Source organism: Podarcis pityusensis, assembly GCF_964106645.2.
Source record: "Podarcis pityusensis genome assembly, chromosome: 5".
In the NCBI taxonomy this organism is placed as follows: Eukaryota; Metazoa; Chordata; class Lepidosauria; order Squamata; family Lacertidae; genus Podarcis; species Podarcis pityusensis.
In genome coordinates this window covers 76,061,833-76,085,387 of record NC_138032.1, presented here as the reverse complement: position 1 = coordinate 76,085,387, position 23,555 = coordinate 76,061,833, and the positions used below count along the sequence as shown (strand labels likewise).

Sequence of the window (23,555 nt, the reverse complement as noted above, 5' to 3'; positions counted from 1 at the left end):
TCTATTGTCTGGCCAGATATAGACAAAAAGTTAACACTTTGTTGTTGTTGTTGCTATTATTTATTTATTTATTTATTTATTTATACATACCCCACCTTTTTCTCTTACAGGGACACAATGCGACTTACAGATAAAATAAGAACATAGGTTAAAAAAAAACCCATAAAAAAAATCATACATTAATGAAATTAAAATGGTGTGTGGGGCAATTACAACAAAAACAGCACAGTTTTTTTTTTTAACATGTAATAATCTCTCTACAAATAAGAGTTGATGGTATTTCCTTTTGTTTGAAAACATTGAAACTAGGGATGTGGGAAGAATGCATGAAGTTTGAATTTCAAATCAGACTCACCTGATCCAGTCTAATGTGTAGACTGGATGTGCAGTTGCCTTGGAATCTGAACTCTTTTGGACTCACAGCTGTCCCTGGAGGCGCAGGTCAGTTCCATGTCCAGGGCAGCTGTCTACCAGCTCCATCTGGTATGCAGGCTGAGACCCTACCTGTCTGCAGACTGTCTTGCCAGAATGCTGCATGCTGTGGTTATCTCCCGCTTGGACTACTGCAATGTGCTCTATGTGGGGCTATCTTTGAAGGTGACCTGTAAACTACAACTAATCCAGAATGCGACAGCTAGGCTGGTGACTGGGAGCGGCCACCGAGACCACATAACACCGGTCTTGAAAGACCTACATTGGCTCCCAGTATGTTTCCGAGCACAATTCAAAGTGTTGGTGCTGACCTTTAAAGCCCTAAATGGCCTCGGCCCAGTATACCTGAAGGAGCGTCTCCACCCCCATTGTTCAACCCGGACACTGAAATCCAGTGCCGAGGGCCTTCTGGCGGTTCCCTCACTGCGAGAAGCCAAGTTACAGGGAACCAGGCAGAGGGCTTTATTGGTAGTCACACCCGCCCTCCCATCAGATGTCAAAGAAATAAACAACTATCTGATGTTTGGAAGACATCTGAAGGCAGCCCTGTTTAGGGAAGTTTTTAATGTTTGATGTTCTATTGTGCTTTTAATTCTGTTGGGAGCTGCCCAGCCAGATGGGTGGGGTATAAATAAATTATCATCATCATCATCATCATCATCCCATGATGAGGTGGTCTGAAGACTGTCTTTCATCATCTTCAGGCAGGCAGCATCAGTATGCTTAGTTGTACACTGAAATGAAAAATAACTTCATATGAGAATTGCTAACTTGGGAAATTCCACTGAAGCTAAGAATAGTTCTCCGGGTACCTAAACAGGTTGATAATTATCTGTTGATGTGCCTCTCTGCTCTCTCACATGGTGTTTAACTTTAGATCACATGAGATAGTTATTTAGTTACAAATCATCATCTTGGGGACCTGGTCTTTGTTCCTTTTTTCCCTGAAAGCCACCAAAGACAAAGGTGAACTAATGAGGTCTCTACAGAAGGGAAACAGCTCCAGGCTGCAATGGAGTCTGTGTGGAGAGAAAGACCTTTGATTTTAGGTCTGTTTGAAGTTATTTCGTATTTGCAAGAAGCTGAACCTATGCTTGGAGAAGCATATGATTTATGCAACTATCTGGAGGTATCATTTATTGTTTTTTTGTCTGTCTGAAGAAAGTTATGTTTGGTAAAATTTTGGAACCATATTTTGGTCCGGACAATTTTTATTTGAAGAGGAGTCGGATTTTATTGATCCTGTGCAATATTAATTATCTGCAATAAAGTCACAAGGACTAGTCTCACTCTTTCAAGCTGGCAACATCAAGATGTTACAGTGACCAAGCTCCCTTTCAGCTAGGCCACATAATCTCAAATTCACAGTGGCCAATCTCCCTCCTTCAGGCAGGTGGCATAAGTGTGACGTCCCAATAGCCAGTCTCTTATATTTGGGCTGGCAACACCAGGATGTTGCAATGGGCAAGCTCTGTCTTTTGGGCAAGAAACATAACCAAAATGTCACGGGGCCAGTCTTTTTCCTCCAGAAAGGCAGCATCAGCAGAAGGTAACACTAGAATAAAAATACAAAGGAAACTTTGGACATGCAAATCAACCTTTCCCTTTGGGTTGTTTTTTTCTAAGTGGGTGATGCTACTATAAGATGTTTCTCTATAGTTTGTTAGTGTCTTAATGTTGTCAAACGGATTCTTTTCACCCTAATAATGCATTCATTTTAAGAGTATTAACTCTACCAAGCCATGAGATCTTCAGTTTGGTTCATTGGATAGATCAGGGGTTGTCAAACTGGTCCCTACTAACCACTAGTGGGCATTTCAGGATTCAAATGGGCAGTAGCGGGTTCTATGACACAGGCTGAATCCTCCTTCCATCGAGCACTGGTGGGCGGTAAGAAAATTTTACCATTAAGAAAGATGCATTAGTGGGCGGTAGGTATAAAAAGGTTGAGTACCCCTGGGATAGATAGATGAGGCCATACTCCTCCTCATCATCATCTTCCTCTTCCTCCTTTCAGTGTACATGACACTTCACAGAGTTGAAAGAAAAGTCCTTGCCTCATCTCTGCCTCCTTTCCCCTTGGAGGCTCCAGCAGCTCGAACCACCTTCCAGTACATCATTGTAACTGTACATATTTTCTTCAAAATCCACTTTCTCTGGGAAGCCTTTGTCACAAACTCCAAATCCTCCACACTCTGCTGAAATTAAGCCTAGGCAAGTGGAACTGATTTGCAATAATAACCTATTCCTCCCCATTTACCCCTGCTAACATTCCCCTTGCTCTGGCTCATTTGCATTGATATCCAGATTGTAAGTCCCCCAGGACAAGGATACATAAAGCCCTATGCATGTGGATGCTCTTCCCATCTGTATGAGAAGCCCCATCTGTATTGACATCCCACAGCATTTTGAAGAAGCATCTGCTTACACAGGAATTCCCATGATCTCATGACCTGAATCTCCTGCTTCAATTTCTGTCTTGTTTTAATGGGATCTGTTGCATATTTCAGTTACGTATGGATGTTAATATTTTTATTTTATTTTAACAAGATTGTTTTATTATCTATTTCAATATTTCAATTATGTATTTCAATTATGGATGCTACTATTTTAACATTTGTGCCATTGGTTTTTCTACCTGGAAGCTACTTGGAAGCCTATTTTGTAATTCAGTGGCATATACTGTATTTTTCGCTCTATAGGACACACCGGACCATAGGAGGGGGAGAACAGGAAAAAAAATTCTCCCCCTCTCTGCTCAGCACCCCTTCAGCGAAGCGGCAGGAGAAACGGAGCCCCTTCCATTTCTCCTCCTGCTTCGCTGAAGGGAAAACTGTGCAGCACCTCTCCAGCGAAGCAAAGCCTGGAGAGCAAGAGTGATCAGTGCGCACCGACCCCTCTCGCTCTCCAGGCTTCAGGTGGCTATCCGCAAGCCTTCGGACCATGGTTGGAACTCCTGCTGCGCTCTGAAGGCTTGTGAATAGCTGCCTGAAGCCCCCGGAGCTCAGCGGGCGTTCACACTACGCTCTGGCAGCTTCAGGTGGCCATCTGCAAGCCTTCGGAATGCGGCGGGAACTCCTGCTGCGCTCCGAAGGCTTGCGGATAGCTGCCTGAAGCCCCCGGAGCACAGCTTCAGGCAGCTTCAGCGAAAGCAACGCGAAGCCTCCGTAGTGCAGGGGGAGCTCTCCCTCTGTGCTTTGGAGGCTTCGCGTTGCTATCGCTGAAGCCAAGAAGCCTGCATTCGCTCCATAGGACGCACACACATTTCCCCTTCATTTTTGGAGGGTCCCATAGAGCGAAAAATACGGTAAGTTTGTGAACAACGATAACAACAGCAGAAAGGATTTCATTCGTTCATTCAGTTTGTCAGTTAGCTAATGCAAAAGACTCTAGGTGGCATACAACGAAATCTGAAAGCTTTTACAAAGTATAACATCATCGCCACCACCATCAAACAACTTCCCCAGGGATTTCTCAGTGGACAACAAGATGTTAAAAGGGTTCTCTGGGTTCTCTTAATGGAGAACATTTGAACCGTTTCCTATAAATATGGCGATAAGATAAGAAGCTGATAGACCTGATAGCTATCTAGATGGTAGGCTACTGAGAGCCCTTCAAGTAAGCAGCCATGACCTCTGCAGAAGAAGAATGGAGTGGAAGAATACTAAATTAGATGTTGTTCTGTTTAGGGGAATGATCTAACAAGCTACAGAAACACACACCCAATTACCTGCAGCCAATTCAATATGTCTTTTATATATAAAAAACAAATCTGGTTTAAAATTCATCACACATTGTTCCCTTCTAGCACAACTTCAGATTCCAGCTACTGAGAGAGTCTGACGTTGGAAAAGGTAAATAAGTCCCATGAAGTATGAGAGAGAAAGAAAAGAGGGGCTTTTTTTACACCCTTGGCAGAAATCAGGTAGAGATGAAGAATGTTAGCACGAGAACAGCAGTGGAATTTTTAAGCATGCACCCAAAAAGCAAAGAGTCGTTGTTACTGCTGAATACACAAAGCTTGCTGTTTTCCCAAGTTATCCACAGAAGAGCAAATAAACTCGGGTTGTTTTGTTTTTCTCTTTTGGAGGTAAAGGGGAGGGGTGAGATGCTTCAAGGCTGGCTTAATTGAATTATTAGTTTAAGCACAACTTTCTCAGACTTTTGAAGTGGCTGTTGTGTAGCACATTAATTCCCAAATTATGTGCTGGTGCTAGAGAGCTGAGCAGGGATTTCTCAGAAGACATTTTTCTGAGAACATTTCTGATTATTATTTTTTCACACCCTCCACCTCACCCCTACAAAAAGAAGGTCACTCTACAGAATTGGTTCTAGGTATTCTATACCATGTGCCTCTGTAGCCTAGAGGGGATGTAGATGCAGAGATGCAGAAGGGACTCAGAGCCATGGAAGTCTAGAGATGTGCACTGTGGGTTGTTTGGTGAGTTTGCTTTAAATGGAGCAATGTGAATTCCTAACACACCAGTTCCAGCTAGAGACAGGGCCAGGCAATTCAGTACTACCAAAAATATATCTCCTCGGATTAATTTGGATGGTGGGAGTTTAGAAAACACCCCTAGTGGCGGTCAGAGACGGGGAGAAATTCTGCTTCATTAGGATTTTAATGTGAACCTACCTAACTTGTGCTTTCCATAATGCAGCACTCCCTTGAAAACTGCACTTCTCCAAAGGTTGTGATGCAGTTAAACAACAACAAAAGTGCACAGAAATGGAAATAGTAGCAAAAATAATATTAAGGGTACATTCTTAACTTTAAAAAAGTTTATATTAGGGGAAAAAAATACATGCTAAAATGGTGACATATTTGTATGGGGATTTAATTATTTTTAGGGAAAAGATCACAAACTGACACAGAAATATGGCAAACTGAGGATGTTGTATCGAACGTGACAAATTTGTTGATTTCTAGAAGTGATTTAGTGTTGGTTTCCTGCCTGCCTGCTTTTCTTACATGTTTCTGCATTGCTCATCTTCCTCACTGCCAACTCATGCCTTGATGAATTACAGTTTGGCTTCTACATTGCTCAATTCTCAGGCACTTTGTCCCATATGCATCTTCTGTCCGTGTACTTTGTTCTTTAACTTCCCATCTCATTAACTTTTCCTTAATCCATCTCCAAAGCTTTTCTGATTTATTTTTTTATCTTTTGGCTAAGCATCTGTTGCAGACACTTTTTAAAAAAAATAATAATTAAAAGCATGGGGTTTTTTTAAAGAGTGCAAAGTTAATAATAAGTCTTCAAGTGCCATAACGATGCCTAATTGTATGTGTGTGAGGGTGCTAAAAATGCAGGTTGACATTTCAGGGAATTACATAAAGAGTCAACTAAAAAAATATTTTCTCCCGAGGGTCCAAGATTTCAAAACAAGCCAAATGAAGTTTTATCATGAAAAATTGTTTCATTGATGGGAGAAATACTCTCTACACCCAATAAATATTCACCATGCAGTTAAAATCAGAAGAGGCTATAGTCTTCACTGTTTTCTTATTATGCTTTTTTTCTTTCCTTTTGGCAAGGAGCTTATGTTATATGTACAGAATGGCTGGTAGAGAATGTTAAGGAGTAGTTTTATTGTCTATTTTCTCTCATGTGTGAAAAGTCTTGGAAGTCATCTTACAGGTCAGCGCATAACTGCAGCAGTGATTTTAAGGGCCAAGCTTCAGTGAGATCTCTTAGAATGCCAAGTTCTTTCTCACTATTAAAGGAGAAAAGAGTAGTAAAAGTTATGAAAATGTGAACCAGTGTACGGGAAAATGGGAAACGCTGTGAATACAAATATATCCGCTTCAAAACCTGCCAAACAGAAAATGATGAAAACAAAATACTTCCCGAAACCTTCTTGAAGACAATTGTTATCTGTATCCCACCCCCACTGGCTTTCGGCATATTTTCCGAGGTACTTGCGAGTAAGCACACATTTGTCTGAAAAATAGTAGCTGTCAGAAATAACTTTCTAAAGCTCCAGTCCTAAGCACACTTAGCAGGAAGCAGTGCCATTGAACTGATGGGACTTACTTATGAGCAAACACGCATACACTTGTGTGGCTGTAAGTCAAAACGTTGCTGAAATTAGGCAGAATACGTTATGATTGCGTATGAAACAAACAAGGGCCTAGTGGCGACATTCAGTTTTTTTGGGCTAATGCCCGGGTCCACAGATTCAGGGGGTGGGGGTCCCAGGGGCTGCCACCAACCTCTTTCCCCCACCCCAAAAGAAAGCAACCCAGTGCAGAAGTGCAGAGTGAGGTAGATACACCTGCTGCCAATACTTCCTCAAACTTTTGAAATGACTGTTGTGTAGCACATTAATTCCCAAATTGTGTGCTGGTGCTAGAGAGCAGAGCAGAGATTTCTCAGGAGACATCTTCTAAGAACATTTCTTATATATTTTCTTTTTCTTTTTCTCACCCTCAACCTTACCCCTACAGCGGCTGTCAATACCATATTCCTCCTCCTCCTCCTCCTCTTCCTCAGTGCCTTGGGCCTCTACCTTCAACAGGGACAGGGACTAGAGAAATGGAGGTGAAGGGCACTAGCTCAGTGATAGAAAATCTGTTTTGTATGCAAAAGGTTCCAGGTTCAATCCTCAACATCTCCAGGTAGGGATGGGAAAGTCCCCTGTCTGAAACCCTGTGCAGAGCGTAACTACATTTCTGCCTGAGCTATGGTGAACCTGCCTATTGTCATGGAATTTTGTCTGCAGCTACTGACTGCTGTCATGGGCAGCACCTCGACTCATTATCATCATCTCTATCTGCCAGGTCTCTCCTCTGAACGGAGCTCTCACACACACAGTGTTCTTTTGAGTACATTATTCTGGGATACTAGCTGATCAAGGATGTTGTTGTTTGGCAACACACCACAAATCCCAAAATCCAGCAACTATACCAGTTATAAATGGTAAGTGCAGAAAGTCCCCTACGAATAGCTGGGATGCCTGCCTGCCAGCCAGCTGGCTCTCTCATCCCCTTTCACTGTTGCTTCTCTTTTCAGTGAGAGAGACCCTGGTGGCCACTGGGCTCCAGTTCTACTGCTGCCCATCTCCATGAGAAATAGATTGTGCACACTTCATCTCCTGCCCGCTGCCTCCATTGGATAGGACATTGTGCCTAGAGCAAGGAAGGCACAATGTCCTCAACCTTGGCCCTCTAGATGTTTTTGGCCTACAACTCCCATGATCCCTAGCAAGCAGGACCAGTGGTCAGGGATGATGGGAACTGTCGTCTCAAAACATCTGGAGGGCCGAGGTTGAGGAAGCCTGGACTAAGCAATATTCTCACCCAATGTCAGGATGCTGTCAGTGGCTCCCAACTGGTTGCCCAGGAAAGTAGAAAAACAAGGAAAAGTTTCTTACCGTCCTTTTTTATTTTAATATTTACAGAGAGAGGCTATAGAATCCAGCCTCTTGGATAATGGCGTTGAGCCATGTGAATCTCTACATCCACTTCCTCATTCCTACATTCCACTTCCTCATTTGTCAGTCTCATCATCTCTTCTACTGGTGCCGTTAAGTGTCCTCTGTTTTTGAGCTCTTTGCTCTCCTGCTTTCAAGGCGTGCTGGGTTCTAGGAGATGGTGGGTCTGGAATGCTTTCTAATGACACTGTGTCAGCCAGCTGCTGCTCCAGCTCTGCCTGCTCCTCCTTTCCCATGATTTCCCAACTTTCCCCCTCATCTGTCTCTGAGCTGTGACCTCCCGCAAACCCCTGTTGTAAATCTGTACTGTCTTTATCTTCCTCCTCCCTGGAAGGGTCAGGATGGGGAGGTGGTCTCCATCATTCCCCTGACACTCAAGGAATTAAGACTGGCCATTGTGACCTCATGCTGATGCTGTCTAACTAAAGGAGTGTGATCTCCATTGTGTCAACATGCTGTTGAAAAGTTGGCCATAGTTGTGATCTCATGCTGATGCTGTCTGCCTGAAGGGGTTAGAGGCTGACCACTTTGACTTCACTCTGATGCTTCATACTGGAAGAAGTCAGACTGGGTGGTGTGACCTCATGTTGACACTGCCTGACGTAGGCTGTAGCCAGTTAACCACAGGGCTAAATCTCAGTTATTTCCATGGCTTTTGTGATGCAGGAGAAAATGATTAATAATAGGACCCACAAAGGGGAGGATGGAAGTCCAGGAGATTTATTGGAATCTTGTTTTTATTATCTGTGTTTGATATATGACTGTAAAATTTTAATCTGAAAAACCAAATAAACAAATAATAAAAAAAGGAAATGAGTCTGGTTGATTTCAAAGGAAAAAGGGTAAAGGCCTTCCTTCTAAAATGACAGCACTTTGTCATGAAGAAGAGGAGCATACATTGACTGGTCATAATCTACAACAGCATTAGGCAGATGTATTAAAGTTACTGAAATTAATCTATTGTTTTGGATAGCAGTCATAATAATGTCAAGCGTTAACTGTCCGAATAAAGCTAACTAGTTTTACCAGGGGACTGCTATAAAAATGTAATGGGTAGTGGTAGGCTAGGGCAAGCATCCTGGAGTAGCCTGCAGCCAGATCCCCTGGCCATAGTGACTGCTCTATCCTCAGTACCAGTGTCTTTGAGTTGGCACTGGAGGAGCCAAATGATGCAACCTGAAGGGAGGGTGGAATGAGCCCTGGGGCTTCCAGTTGCCAACCCAAAGTGGTAAAAGGGCAGAAAGACTGTTTCCATAAAGCAGCCCTAGAAAAAATAATAACCCAATAACTCAGGATTTCACCTTTCGCATCCTCCAGTACACATGGACTGTGGCTCAAGCACATTTTACAGGTGAGAGGAAGGGAGGGGACAGGTATATGAAAAAGAAATTTCTTCTCATCTGTGTAACTTTGTGACAAAATTACTTCTTTGGAGAATGAAGCAGAACAGAGTTTTCTCTTACTTTTTTTTTTAAAAAAAGTGTTTGTTTTCCCAACAAACTTCAAAAAGCTGTTGAGAAGGGTGGTAGGTGTAAATGTGCTTTATCATATCTCAACAGCCATATCCTTCAGGAAAACGAGGTGTGCAGTTCCTGCCCCCCTTCTTTAATACCTACAAGTGAGTTGTCCTAATTCATTTTCCACATGATTACACACTTTCCATTCCAAAGACATATTAAATAAAAATACCATTTGTGTGTGTGTGTGTGTGTGTCCAATTCACTCACACACAAACCAGTATTGACAAGCTCCTTTTGCTCCCTCCTCCCAGTCTGAGTGCTGCTGTCTTGCATATTCATGCAGATGCAAGTTAGACACTGACACAGCAGCACTTTCAGAGGGAGATTGATTTGTGAACAATGGGACAGAATTAGCCACTGGGGTTGTGGTGCTGTATGCTCACGAAGGATGCTCTGAGAGCTAGATATGGGGATAAATTTGGGCTAGGTTACATTTTATCACAAATCCATGTCATTTGCACTTCCCAAAACAATGAGATCTGAGAGTCAAAGCATGGATATCCATCAAAATCTGCACTTCTCCAGATTCCGCACTGTGCACTTCTCCAACTAAATAACATCAAGTAGTAGTAGTAGTAGTAGTAGTAGTAATAACAACAACAACAACAACAACAACAACAACAACAACAACAACAACAACATCTGGTTGGGTTTACCCAGCTATTCTGGGCGGCTTCCCACAAAAGATTAAAAATACATTAAAACACCAGTTATTAAAAAAATCCCTAAACAGGGCTGCCTTCAGATGTCTTCTAAACATCAGATAGTTGTTTATTTCCTTGACATCTGAAGGGAGGGCGTTCTACAGGGTGAAAGCGACTACTGAGAAGGCCCTCTGCCTGGTTCCCTGTAACTTTGCTTCTTGCAGTGAGGGAACGGCCAGAAGGCCCTCGAAGCTGGACCTCAGTGTCTGGGCTGAACAATGTGGGTGGAGACGCTCCTTCAGGTATACTGGGCCGAGGCCGTGAGGACAAATTGTGCCTAGAAATGCCTGTGTTGGTGAAAGCAGCCTCTATAAGCAGCCCAATGAGGACTGAACTTACTCATTCCCAACAGAATATCAACTGATCTTTGGAGGAGGAGAATAGCGAAACCAGCAGGGAGGAGATGGAATGTCCTGGGAGAGGGCGAGGTTCCAGCTATCCACTATCCAGTCATGAGTACAGCTACAACCCACACTGCAGTGTTTGGATGTAAGTGCCCCTTCTTTCTGCCTATTTTAAATAATGTGTTATGCTTCCGATGCTCAATTTGATGTGTGGGCCAGCTGCCCAAACAGAACTCTCTATAGGTACTTGGGAAATCAGTTCCATGTAGTTTCATTGGCAAACAGGGGTAGCAGAAGATGTTTATGTAACTCATGCAGCTGGCCATCGCGAGCATTAGGGTTTCTGCTTTACTGCTGCGCTGATGCTCAGTTGGGCTTTAAGGCTTCAAGCTTTTTCACCCCAGCCCTGAGATCAGCTTTGACGCAGCACTGAAGCAGAAGCCCGGATGCCTTGAGACTGCTAACTAGATGTGGTAAACCATTTTGTTCTCGTTAAGCATATATTTGTTTTGAGAAAATGTTGTTTTTGAACATCAGCAGGCTCCTCCTTCTTCTTTCTTTCAGGTTTCTTCAGTGCTGGTATCATGTGTTATGCCAACTTTCTTCATATGGACTAGAAGCCAGAGGCTACGATTTCAGCTTATCACAGTCATGCACATTTAGACACTGATTTCTCCTTCAGGCCTTCCCTTTCCCCCATTCTTCTGCTCCGTGCCTCCTGTCCTCTTCCCTAGAATCCTGTTTTCTTTCCCCATTCCTCCTTGATTTGCCCCAACCCAAAGGGGAACAGCCATAGCTCAGTGGGAGAACATCTGCTTTGCATGCAGAAGGTATCAGGTTCAATCCCTAGTATCTCCAGCTGGGTGAGACCTTTATCTGAAATCTTGGGAGAGCCACTGCCATTCATTGTAGACAATATTGAGCTGGATGGAGCAAAGTTTTTGTTCAGCAAAATGTTTCTACATGGTCCTTTTGCTTCAAGCCTTCTCAACCCTCCTCTCAGGTCCCATTTCTCAGGTCTCTTTCCCCCTGTCCACTGCCTGTTCTGTGTGAGGTATGCGGGTGGCACTGTGGTCTAAACCACTGAGCCTCTTGGGCTTGCCAATCAAAAGATCGGTGGTTCCTTTTCCCGCCATTTTTTAATTCAAAGTTATAACAAGATATATTATCAGTAAAAAATTGTGAATGTTTATTCAAAACCTGCAGGAAAAGATCGGTGGTTCAAATCCTCACGATGGGGCGAGCTCCCATTGCTCTGTCCCAGTTTCTGCCAACCTAGCAGTTCAAAAGCATGCTTTTTGTTGTTTAGTCATTTAGTTGTGTCCGACTCTTCGTGACCCCATGGACCAGAGCACGCCAGGCACTCCTGTCTTCCACTGCCTCCTGCAGTTTGGTCAAACTCATGCTGGTAGCTTCGAGAACACTGTCCAACCATCTCATCCTCTGTCCCCTTCTCCTTGTGCCCTCAATCTTTCCCAACATCAGGGTCTTTTCCAGGGAGTCTTAGTACAAGTAGATACCGTATTTTTTGCTCTATAAGACACACCAGACCATAAGATGCACCTAGTTTTTGGAGGAGGAACACAACAAAAAAAATATTCTGAATCTCAGAAGCCAGAACAACAAGAGGGATCGCTGCGCAGTGAAAGCAGCGATCCCTCTTGCTGTTCTGGGTTCTGGGATAGCTGCGCAGCCTGCATTCGCTCCATAAGACGCACACACATTTCCCCTTACTTTTTAGGAGGGAAAAAGTAAGTCTTATAGAGCAAAAAATACGGTAAATAGGTACCATTGTGGCGGGAAGGTAAATGGCATTTCCATGCGCTCTGGCACTCTTCACAGTCGTCCATGCACCAGTAGCAGTTTAGACATGCTGGCCACATGACCCGGAAAGCTGTCGGTGGACAAACGCCATCTCCCTCGACCTGAAGCGAGATGAGTGCTGCACCCCATAATTGCCTTTGACAGGACTTAACCACCCAAGGGGTCTTTACCTTGTTACCTTTTTCTCTGCCTTTCTTTCGGCAATGCTGACTGCGTGGACTCTCTGTCACAAAGTTTCATTTGCTTCTCACTGCCTGTGATGCCATCACTGCTCCCCACACAGCTCAGTCTGTGATGTCACTGTGGCTCAGCCTCTGTGACATCAGCATTGCTCAAGCAATTTGCTGCCTGAGGCTTTATCAGTAAGACAATACTTCAGTGCACACACACACCCCTCTCTTCCTAGTAAACGGCAACTTCCTTAACAAGGACTTGGACAAATTAGGAAGTCTTTTGTCACTGATGTCTGGGACCAAAGAAGGCCTTCAGTGTCTTCCTCGATCCAGTTTTCACAAGGATTTGAAAAAAGGCAACATGAATGTTCATCCATTCTGATAGCAAACCATTCACCTGTTCGCCAGAGTGGAATAACGATTCCTTCCAGGTGAGTAGCTTGCCAGATCAAAAGCTTAAATTACTATGTAACAGATGGGTGCATGGAGACAAAGCAGGAGGTGAAGGGAGAGGAGGGCTGGTAGGTCCTTTGTGAGTCTGTATATTTCTTTTACATATATCGTCAGAGGGGAAAGACCCACCCCCTCAAAAAATGCAGAGCCAACTAATTGTGAAAATCTGGAGGTGAGTCCCATTGATATTTGGCCCATCCAGTGATAGAGAGCAGCAGGTTTTTGGTGGGCCTGGGAATGTAGCAAAGCGCAGAACGTTATCTATACAGAAGTGTAAAATTAAAATAATGGCTGGGGTTGGGAAGTGCCTTTGTCCCCTTGCTTTTCTGGAAACTCACCTTGAAAGAAGCACAAAACCCCAGACAGACCACTCTTTCACCACCACCATATTTGACTGTCCATTTTAGACATGGCTTAATAATGGCAAAATTGTAGAGAGTAAAGGGAGAACCTGCAGGCTGATATGGAGACATTTCAGTGGTTGAAAGTCATGGTTGACAGTCCTGGACTCTTGGAAGATGCCACCTTCGTTGTTACCTGTGAGAAAAAGAGCAAGTGACTGTTCTCAGAGGTAGTGGCACACATAGATACTTTTTGAATCTGGACTTAAAGGTCTTGCGTGCCCCCTCCCTCTTTAGATGGCAATGTCCGTTACTTCACTTGCTCCCAGATTTGGTAAGCCAGTTCTGCTGCTTTTGGGGATTTTTCCTCTCATTCTTCTTAGTGAGGCCCTGGGCTTCTGCCCCAAAGTCCTACCTTAATGGTCCCACTGCACACTCTTGAGCTCTATGATTGAATTTAGGCCCTGTTCTGATGCTACAAAACTGTTACTTCTCGCCCCCCTTTTTTTTCTAGACATAAATGCCGCTCCTGGCTTTTTCTAGGGATTCAGAATCTTGTGTTAGTGGCTTGTGGGGTTTTTGTTTTTGATCAACAGACAAACTTTGAACACCTGTGGGACATGGATGCCATGTCACAACCTGGCTTTCGAAAGACCGGGCATGTTTCTTCTCATCTTTCATCACCTTATGTTCTGAGGCAATATATGTAGCTCTCTCCTCTCCCGTTACAAAGCTCTGAGAGGAGGGTTTGAGGGCTTAACCTTCGAGCTATCAGGCCTAGATGCTTTTGATGCAGTCTGAGAGGTATATGTGTAGTTTAAAAAAAACAAAAAACACTGTATGAAAGATTAATATATTCTCCTCTTCCTCCTCCTCTTCCTGGGAATTCTCATCCTGAAAAGGACTTTCAGCAAAATACAAATACATTGTTAGGAAAATATAAATATAAATAGAAAATAAATACATCTAACATTTGGCATTTGGACCAAATAGTTCTCTATGCAAACATGGCTTCATGTCTGGATAAGGAATGGAGAGGGATCTGCTAAAAAATGGATTTACTGGTATTAAAAATGCACATTTTTTCCTATTGGAAATTAGGCACTGACAGCGTAGTAAAGTTTTGCTACAACATGTAGTATTATTATTATTATAAAGCAATTATTAGCACCTGGCACAGCTTGTTAGCAATATCCATAAATCACACCCAGATTTATTTGAATAAAGATGGACACACATGCCACAGACTGAAATTGATAATTTGGGGATTTTCTAAATCTCTTCCTGCTGTGCTTCATTTTCTTTCAATAGTCTGGTTTATGTATCTTTTTATATATAAGGCACCATTTGATCAGAAAACAAGAGCTGGTTTATGTTTCTCTTTCATTATACCTGATTGGTAATTCCACAGCCAAATTACAAGATTCCACAAGTTTGGTAAATGGATATTTTTTAAAAAGGAATTTCCACTTTTCAGAGATTCATACATATATATAAACTGTTTTTGCTAGCAAAGCTCCCACACATTTCCATGTAGTTTCAGTTTGTGAAGCAACCTGAGGGCACTAGTCTACAGGGGTGGGGTGAGGAAAGACTTCACAGTAAAGAGCTGCTTTCATTTGCCAAGCTATAAAATAATCATTTTACATCAAACTCCAGTCAGGTGCCACAGGTGGAGTTTTCACCTGGACTCAAGAACACCTCAGAAGCTCCTGCCCATTCCAACTACTCAAACTTCCCTCAAAAGCCACTCCAGGAAGAACAGGGTAAGCATGGGAGCAGTTTCTGCTATAGCACACAGAGTTTAAATGGGAAAGGAAAAATCGGAGATCCCTCATGCATGTACACATGAATGCTTTTGAGAATACACACTGGTGTTTTTTGTGTTGCTGCTTTTAAGGAAACCTGCTCAATCCTCCATTCAGGTAGCTCAAGAACTACAGGCAGCCCCCCTTTTACGTGAGGGTTGTGTTCCAAGACACCACACATCAGTAAAACACACATATAATTGAAACATTGAAAAAACCGGCAAACGCCTCACTCTGCTCCCACCCCACCCTTTTAGTGGCATTTCAGTGACATCTTTATGATGTTTCTGGGGCACTTCTGGGTTCAGTGTGATGCATGTATACATGGTTGTGCACATATTGAAAGAGCAGAAATGGGAGGGCTGCCTGCATTAAGTTATTTCAAGAACTGTGCAGAATTGTTAAATATGATCAGAAAGGACCAAGAGGTTAAAGGTATACAAGTGGGAGTTAAACAGTATAAACTGAAAGCATTTGCTGATGATTTAGTATTGACCCTACAGGAACCAGAATCTAGTACAAAAAGGGTATTGGAACTGATTCAAGAATTTGGACAAGTAGCAGGTTTTAAGCTGAATAAGATGAAAACTAAGGTCTTAGAGAAAAATTTAACTGTAAATGAGAGAGATAAGTTTCAGGAAGAGACAGGACTAACATTGGTTAAGAAAGTGAAATATTTAGGGGTTAATACGACTGCCAAAAATGTAAATCTATTTAAGGATAATTATGAAAAATGTTGGATTGAAGTGAAAAAGGATTTAGAAATATGGTCAAATTTGAAGTTATCATTGTTAGGCCAATTGCTGTGATAAAAATGAATGTGCTGCCAAGGATGTTGTTTTTGTTTCAAACATTACAAATTTTGGATAAGATGGATTGTTTCAAGAAGTGGCAGAAAGATATTTCCAGATTTGTTTGGCAGGGCAAGAAGCCTCAAATAAAATTTAAGATATTAACTGATGCTAAAGAAAGAGGTGGATTTGCCCTGCCAGACCTAAAACTCTACTATGAATCAGCTGCTTTTTGTTGGCTGAGAGAATGGCTGCTACTTGAAAACACTGATGTGTTGGACCTAGAAGGTTTCAATAATGTATTTGGTTGGCATGCATATTTGTGGTACGATAAGGTAAAAGTACATAAAGCGTTTAAAAATCATATTGTTAGAAAAGCATTGTTTAATGTATGGATAAGATATAAAGATTTGTTAGAAAAGAAAACCCCAAGATGGTTAGAATGAGTTAAGATAATTATAGGATAGAAAACAGAGGAAGATGGAAAGGAATTGCTGAAATAATTAACAGAAGTGGAATACAAAAAGGGAGGTGTAAGGAGGTCGTGGAAATAAGTAAATGAAAGATGGGATAATGAAATTGTTTGATTTATCTTATTGTCTTTGTCTTGTTTTGTTAATTTGATTTGTTGTATTATATTGGTTTTTTTTCTTTTTAGTGTTTAAGTTTTTGGAAAAATAATAAATATTATTTAAAAAAACAAACAAACAAACAGAATCATTCGTATGCCTCACTGTATGAAAGGATGTGTTGCTCTCTGCTCCCATTCTGTCCATGGCTCTATCTACCATTCTTTTATCTGGTCACCGGAGAGGTGATCTATTCCAGGCCTCAAACTCCAGACAAACTCTCTTCCTCTCGCCTTACAGGAAAGTGGGTCTGCCTCACACAATTAGCTTTCCTCAAGAGCCAGCCAAAACTCATCCAAATATGTCCACTCCCCCCAAACCAAAACCAAAACATCATCAACAACCCTACAAGGACCAATCCTCTCCTTTTCCAGGCTCACACATCCCTCCAGCCTTCTTGTGCTTTCTCAGTAGCCATTCAGGTTTTTTCTCTCTGTGGTCATCTTTCAAACCCCTTCATCCCCTCACAACTCCTTCAGCTGGCTGGCTGTTCATTTGCTCTGCCAACTGCTTGCTCACCCCAGGCTTCCCTCTCCCTGTTTTATGTGCATGAAAGCAGGCAATGAGGCAGGTGGCAGCACCGATGACACGTTAACGGTGAAAGACTCTCCTGGTCCACTAGCTGGTCTGCTCAGTTTCTGGCTCTGACAGTCTACTCACTTGTACTGTGGGCCATCCTGCTTCTCTTGCTTTGTTGCCTGAACTCTGAGAGTGCAGCTGTCTTCCGATTGTAGAGTGTTTTAGGACCAGGACATTTGCAGGGAAACCAAAATGCTTGTTTACAAAGCTATTGTACTACCAACCTTACTGTATGATTGTGAAACATGGACCACTTATAAACATCATTTCCAGCTCCTCTAAAGATTCCATCAACGGTGTCTCCGAAAATTTTTACATATCACTTGGGAGGACAGGCGAACTAATACCAGTGTACTGGAAGAAGCAAAGATCACCAGTGTTGAAGCAATGATTCCTCAACATAAACTTTGTTGGACTGGACATGTTGTGTGGATGCCTGATGATCGTCTTCTAAAGCAATTACTCTATTCTGAACTTAAAAATGGAAAGCCTGATGCTGGTGGTCAACAAAAGAGGCTTAAAGATTGTCTCAAGGCAAATCTTTTTTAAAAATATGGTAGTATAAACACTAGCAATTGGGAAACACTTGCCTGCGAGTGCTCCACCTGGAGAGTAGCCTTTACCAAAGGTGTCATGGGCTTTGAAGACACTCGAACTCAGGAAGCAAGGGAGAAACATGCTAAGAGCACGCTTGGCAAATCCACACCATAATGAACTCCTGCCTGGAAACCAATGTCCCCACTGTGGAAGGATGTGTGGATCCAGAATTGGCCTCCACAGTCGCCTACGGACTCATTCTTAAAACCATGTTTATGGAAGACAATCTTACTCGGCTACGAGTGACTGCCAAAGAAGAGAAGAAGAAGAAGGCATGCTGCAGTCCCATCTACTGGCAGCCATGCAAACTGCAGAGTGACACCTTTTTCTAATTACAAAATTGTACGTAGGAAGAAAGAAATTGCCTGAGGAAGACTCAGTGGATGGCAATAGGTGCTACAAGAACTCCACGCACATGGCAGTAGACGTCTGTGCCTCCCGCCAGTTATCTTTCACTGCAGGCCTCAAATGAGTAAGAATGGGTTTTTAATAGCTGTTGCCAAATCCGAAGCCCTTAGTGATCCCATGCCCTTGAATAATAACGAGATGTGATGGTAATTAGAAGAGCAATGGAGTATTACCTCCATTCTTGCTAAAATATGGTTGGATGGGCTGAAATGAACCAAAGTGTATTAATAAAGAAGGAAGAGATACAGAATCCCATTCATCTCACTGTCAAGTAAATGCTCTGGAAAGGTTAGCTTTATGTAATTTGGATGTTTCCTCATGGGTGCATTAGTGTGTCTGTGCTTTTTCTTGTGGGGATTTTATACTTCAATCATACTGACAAAGTAGCGGGTGCTTATTTTACTGTAGTTGCGTATATATCCCCAGAAAAGAAATATCCTTAGGTTGTACATTTATGCCCCCTCCCACCTTCGTTAAGGGAAAACAAGGTTGCGCTTTTCAAAGGTTTCTTATATTGTTAAAAAAAAAAAAGTGGGTTCCTTGTTCTCTTGCAAATTACCTTGTGCTATGAAATCCAAGTGGGTGGCTGTTTCAAAAGCTATACTGTTGTGTACTGCAGTCTAGAGCTGACATTGATAAAATTGGGAGTGACTTTGTTGGATAGAGGAGGCAAGATTTTCCACACACATGGAAATTATCTGTTACACATGGTTTTATAGGCCACCTGGAAATGCACTGCAAACCATCCACTGGTCCACAGACCATTGCTTGAGATTAACTGATTTATTTCATTTCCCTTTAGGGCAACTTTCTGAGACAGAGGATAAAATAGGAACATTTCCATTCTGTGCATTTCACATTATGGTTTGCATTCCTTTGACATCTTGTTAACAATGAAACTGAAGGCAATTCCTGTTATTTAAGGCTAAAGGTGTCTAATTTGCTATTTTTCTAGCATTATTGTTATTTAGAATTGTCCTGCATACATATCAGACTCTCATCCTGCATCATCATATTGCTGCTGTTTCAAAATAGCCTTTAATTTCGGATGTGGGGTTATGATTTGCCACATCAGGTGTCAAAATCCACCAAGCTATTGTCGCCATCGCAGCCATGAAGGCAGAACAAATCAAAGGATGCTGTTAGATAGCCATGCAGGTAAACAGGGTGTTTCTAACAGAACTGGAACTCCATAGACCAACACCTACATCTTCAGAAGGGTGATGCACTCTGGAATAGGTTTGGCAGCTTTGCTCATCACAAATGTCCATCCATTGAATTGTGATTTCCTCGCACTTCCCCTTCTGAAAATACCCCCCCTTTTATCCAGGACTCCAATAAGTTCCTCCCACCTTTTTTCACTCACCACTGGGTAACTGGAAGGTCTGCAGTTCAGCGGTAGAATATATACCATGCATACAGAACATCTCAGGTTCATTCCTTGGTATCTCCAGGTGGACATAGGAGAGACGGCCATCTGAAATTCTGGAGAGGTGCTACCAGTTAGTGTAGGGGCAGTGCTGAATTAGAAGGACCCATGTTCCTGCTCAGGATAAGACTGCTTATTCTATGTTCCTATAGTCTCAGATGACAGACAGGCAAGGTTTCCTGTTGCTTTGCTGAACCTTTCCCCATTTTGTTCCTTGTTGTGGGAGTGGCTGCCAAGTTCCAATGCTTTTGTTGGCTTCTGTTCCTTCCCCATGAACTGCACCTGGTATTTATGCAGGTGTGGGGGAGCCCAAAATGCACCAAATGGCCAGCCACCAAAAACATGTCCCGGCTGTGTTTATTTCTGGCCGAGCCAGTTGCAAAGCGACGTGGCAGCAGACACCAGCTGCCTCTGCCACTTCACAGCTGCATTTCACGCCCTTGTGAATTGGTATGTGAGTGAGTTTCCATTTGACTTTTCAGCTTGCTCCAACATTTAAAAAAGGACTGCATTAGAAAAAAGAACTGGCACTTGCATTTTAAGTGCGCTGTGTAATGAAGGAATGCATCGATTTGGAGAAATGCTTCATCTCAAGTCAGGTTTAAGACATGTATGCATGGATTTAAAAATAAACGCTAAACCCTTTCTTGCCTCCAAGACTAGGTCCCTATAGGTGGAAGCAGTTTCTAAAAGAAAGATGGAACAGATGTTAGGGTCTCATCCACACTTTTGCTTGACCTGTATTTTGAACGTATTGAGCACTGATTAATTCCCTTGGGTCTGAGAGCTCTTCTCATTCTGTGGCTGGGCTTGTAAAAACTTGATCTTACTGCTGAATCAGATCTTATCAGGTGTGTGGAAAAACTGGAGAGAGATTTTGCTTAAATGAGCTTCAAATCGTAGGGTTTTTGCAAGGCACAGCCATGGAACAACAAGGGAAGCTCTCAGACCTGAAGGAATCAATCAGGGCACAATACAATCAAAATACAGGTCAAGCAAAAGTACGGATGAGACCAATGTTTTTTTTGGGGGGGGGAGTTTGATGAATAGCTTTCAGTTTGATTCTCACTAGGGTTGCTGACTCTTGGAACCTAGGGATGAAGCAAAGAGTAGCAGTGTGGAGGAAGTCTTGAAAACCTTCAATATCTGGCAGATGAGGCACCGGAGATGAGCCCTATGCAGAGCTTGTCTGAGGTGCAGGGTAGGAGTCTTGTTGGAATAATTTTGGGGGCATGACAGTGTAGGTTTGGCAGGCCCTGAATGGAGCCCACCAGCTAGCCTAGACCCCTAATGGTTTTGAGTAATTCATAGGGAAATTGGCACTGGAGCTCAGTTTTGCTCCTCCAATGAATTTTTCATGCATCCTTGCATGTAGTTAGCAATATTAATTATTGGCCTTTCAATGTGCTCTTGTATTGTTCTTATTTTAAAACAGTTGACTCATATTTCACGAGCAGGCAGACTCTGACGAGGGTGATGGCAGGAAATTGCATTTTGCTCAGTAAGCTTCCTTTATTGTTTTCTCCCTTTCCCTTTGTTTTTCAAATCCATTTCTCATTTGTGAACCCTCTCTGTATAACACTCTGCCTCGTTCTTGGGCGGCACATCAACAGGAAGCGCAAGGACGTGATAGCGATCTGTGGCACGTGTCTGACAGGCAGCCCATTGTTTGCTAAGATACAGGGGGCTGCCTTATTATGAGAGTCATCATGCAGAATCAGGTAGTAAACCAGGGTGCAAGACTTCTGGGACGTACCGGCTCAGAATGCAGTGGAGGAGTTACAACTGGCAGATGCTCACAATTTCCCCACATGTAGTAAAAGAAGCATGACAGCGAGAACAGGTTAGCAGTGGCATCCATCCAAATTTGCTTTCAGAAAGTTAACATGGTGGTTAGATTAGCTCTTCATTGAACATTCATTCAGATTCATTTGCAGGGTGTTTACACATCCCCATTATTCATTCATTTATCCTAGTGTTTCCCAAATTTGGGTCTGCAGCTGTTTTTGGACTACAACTCCCATCATCCCTAGCTAGCTGGACCAGTGGTCAGGGATGATGGGAGTTGTAGTCCAAAACAGCTGCAGACCCAAGTTTGGGAAACATTGCTCTATCCCATACTTTTCAATGCATTTCCCTGTCACATTCATAACCACAAAACCTTTTTATTCCAAGTGAATTTACTGTGCTAGGAAACCTTTGCCACCCCAGATTTTGATGAACTACAACTCCCATCAGCCCTGGCAAGCATGCTCAAGGGCCAGGGATGACAGGAGTCACAGTTCAGCAACATCTGGTGGTCCCAAGAGTGGCAGAGCGCTTTACTCACCGCCATGAAAACAAAATTTCTGGAATGTGTTTGAAACCCACTCATAAAACAGCAACTCTGTAGGCACCTCTAGCCTTCTTCCAGTTGTGTGAGTTTACTACATGCAGGGAGCTTTTCACATCGGGGCAACATAGCAAAACTTGCTCACCTGTGTATGATGGATGATAACCCACCACCTCGTTCTGTGTGATACGTGAAATAGCTCTGAAACAGACGGCTGGTCACCTAGCCCAGGAATATATATTCTCCGCTGTCTGCTGGCAGCTTTCCAAGCAGAGTTCCTGCCACTTTTGATCCTACTACCCCTCCCCTGGTTATTCAGAGTGTACAGCCTGGCTGAACTTTTGTTCCCCAGTGCTCTCAAATATTCCATGGCCAGAGCTTTCGAAAAATGTCATGGATAGCATCGTTGCTATTTTTTAAGTTGGTGTATTGCATTGAATTCAGAGCTAATGCTGTATTACTGACCCAGTAACTCAGGGGATGACTGCAGCGCCACCTGGCCTTTCTCCATGTTCGGTGCGACACTGACATCTTCCGGCCCTTAACCCTGCCAATCTCGGAAGCAGGGCCAATGGGTTTTCTTTTTTCTTTAGAGCAAAGATGAAGCATAATTAGCTTGGTGAGAGCTGTATCGATCTTCCTCCCATCTCAGTTCCTCATATTCTGCCAGAAGCATGCTCCAGTGCTTTGTGTGACCCATTTTGCTAACAAACGCCTCTTGTTTTTAATCGCAGGCTCTTTGCTATGATCAAGACAACTGAAGCAGCTATTAGGAGCTTGTCACAACAGTCCAACAGGGCAGTCTCTGATAAAATTCTATGCAAAGTGAGTAGCTATTAGGAGGAAAGCAAAATGCCCAAGATACCCACCATCTAAGCAAGCTGTGGTTTTAATTTCCTACAGCTGTTGTCCAGCTGGGAAGTATAAATGATTCGCGCGCCCCCCACCCCCCTGGGAAATCTCATAGTTGATTTAACTGAGGTAAAGCTGATTGCAAATGCATTAGGTGAAATCCAGTGCTCTATTGACTTCAGTGGGTCACTTCTGAGTTTGGCTTAGTTGGATATCAGGCTGAATTATGGTATCACAAACAGGTTTAATAATAATAATAATTTATTATTTATACCCCGCCCATCTGGCTGGGTTTCCCTAGCCACTTTGGGCGGCTTCCAATAAAACACTAAAATACAATAACCTATTAAACATTAAAAGCTTCCCTAAACAGGGCTGCCTTCAGATGTCTTCTAAAAGTTTGGTAGTTATTTTTCTCTTTGACATCTGGTGAGAGGGCGTTCCATAGGGCAGGTGCCACTACTGAGAAGGCCCTCTGCCTGGTTCCCTGTAACTTGGCTTCTCGCAGCGAGGGAACCGCCAGAAGGCCCTCGGTGCTGGACCTCAGTGTCCGGGCAGAACGATGGAGGTGGAGACGCTCCTTCAGGTATACTGGACCGAGGCCATTTAGGGCTTTAAAGGTCAGCACCAACACTTTAAATTGTGCTCGGAAACGTACTGGGAGCCAGTGTAGTTCTTTCAAGACCGGTGTTATATGGTCTCGGTGGCCGCTCCCAGTCACCAGTCTGTTGTGTCGTGAACTTTCTTTCTTTTCTTTTCTTTTTTTTAAAAAATTTATTCATTTTCCAAACAAGTTTTATACAATCAACAAATTGTTTTACACTCATGCTTCAATTTTTGACTTCCCTCAGTTTCTCTGTCAATCTTTCGAAAAATTTCTATTTATTGACACATTTCTAAAC

At 42.9% G+C, this 23,555-nt stretch overlaps 2 long non-coding RNA genes across 5 annotated transcripts in view; one reads left to right on the top strand and one right to left on the bottom strand.

Moving 5' to 3' along the window:
- Nucleotides 1–11,602: 11,602 nt before the first annotated feature.
- The window catches only part of LOC308477012, a 62,654-nt gene continuing 50,701 nt past the window's right edge, over nucleotides 11,603–23,555 (bottom strand). The window contains exon 2 of the long non-coding RNA XR_013986342.1: nucleotides 11,603–11,887. This is a non-coding gene — a long non-coding RNA (uncharacterized lncRNA). The remainder of the gene's footprint in view (nucleotides 11,888–23,555) is intronic.
- On the top strand, nucleotides 12,649–22,803 carry LOC308476961. 4 transcript variants are annotated; one of them, XR_013986279.1, is made up of 4 exons: nucleotides 12,649–12,865; nucleotides 14,892–14,994; nucleotides 20,565–20,670; nucleotides 22,536–22,803. It is a non-coding gene; the product is annotated as an uncharacterized lncRNA (long non-coding RNA). The 4 variants fall into 4 exon arrangements; XR_013986278.1 differs by lacking the exon at nucleotides 20,565–20,670; XR_013986281.1 differs by lacking the exons at nucleotides 20,565–20,670; nucleotides 22,536–22,803 and adding an exon at nucleotides 18,843–18,863.